At 34.0% G+C, this 1,101-nt stretch overlaps 1 non-coding gene across 1 annotated transcript; it reads left to right on the forward strand.

Annotated features, from left to right (window-relative positions):
- Window positions 1-387: 387 nt before the first annotated feature.
- On the forward strand, window positions 388-460 carry Trnaa-agc (transfer RNA alanine (anticodon AGC)). Its single transcript has one exon. It is a non-coding gene; the product is annotated as a tRNA-Ala (tRNA).
- The last annotated feature ends 641 nt before the right edge of the window (window positions 461-1,101 follow it).

Below are 1,101 nucleotides of genomic sequence, written 5' to 3' on the forward strand. Positions count from 1 at the left end.
ATTATATTTCCTATTATCGTGCGCAAAGTTCGATTTTGCGCATGCATTTGTGTTCGTAAAGTACCACTTCCCGACACGATGATAAGAGCGTGCGGGAATGTAGCTGAGCGTGCGGGAATGTTTGAAAATAATTATAGTGTTCGAACTTTGCGCAACTTAATAGGAAAAATAGTATACGATACTCGTGCGCACGTAAGTCATCCTGCACTCGCTTCGATCGTGCGGGAACGACCTACTTTGCGCATTTGTATCGTAATGTACTATTATAACATGTCTATTAAATATAAATACAATGTGAAGGCTCTGCAGGCGACCTTTAATTTGACCTAGTTTTAATTAACAACTGGTTTTTACAATATGTACAAAGTATTGAGAACCTTTCACTACGGGGGCGTAGCTCAGATGGTAGAGCGCTCGCTTAGCATGCGAGAGGTACCGGGATCGATACCCAGCGCCTCCAAGTTTTTTTTATATAAATAAATCTTTTATTATTTATTATTTTTTATGTTATTTGTGTAACTAACTTCCTAATATTAAATTGTTTTCAGCCCTGTAAAATGTCGCTTTTCCAATCTTATTTATTTGATGATTTAAACAATTTGAAACACCTGCGTTTTTGTTTAATTAAATATCAAAGTTTTTTATAACAGCAAAATTATTGTATAGCCTTACATCAACATGGTTTATAAGTTATCTGCCTTCAAATTTTCTGTTAACTCCAAAATGTTTGTATGGGAAAAACCTTAGATCGAAGAGTGTTCATGTTTTATCTTAGAATATTAATACTCATATATATGTCTTCTGTCTACGCTTAGATTATTCAAGTAGCTTTTTAGACTACTTAATCAAATGTTTCATAGGGCATTGCAGTTTGGTTTTGTTTTAGTGACCGCAATTAAAAAAAACGATTCTCCTTACAAAAACGGGGCATGTATTTTTAGTACAAATTAAATGTGTTTATTTTTAATCGTCACCCACCTACATCTTTATGATTTTGTAGGCTTGCATACTCTTTAAACTGTTATTGGAGTAAAATATCGAAGCAGACAAGCCATGCCATTACAGCTTCAATATAATATGTTGAAAGTTAGCCTAAAGCAA

This window comes from Leptidea sinapis, chromosome 5, assembly GCF_905404315.1.
Source record: "Leptidea sinapis chromosome 5, ilLepSina1.1, whole genome shotgun sequence".
Lineage (NCBI taxonomy): Eukaryota > Metazoa > Arthropoda > Insecta > Lepidoptera > Pieridae > Leptidea > Leptidea sinapis.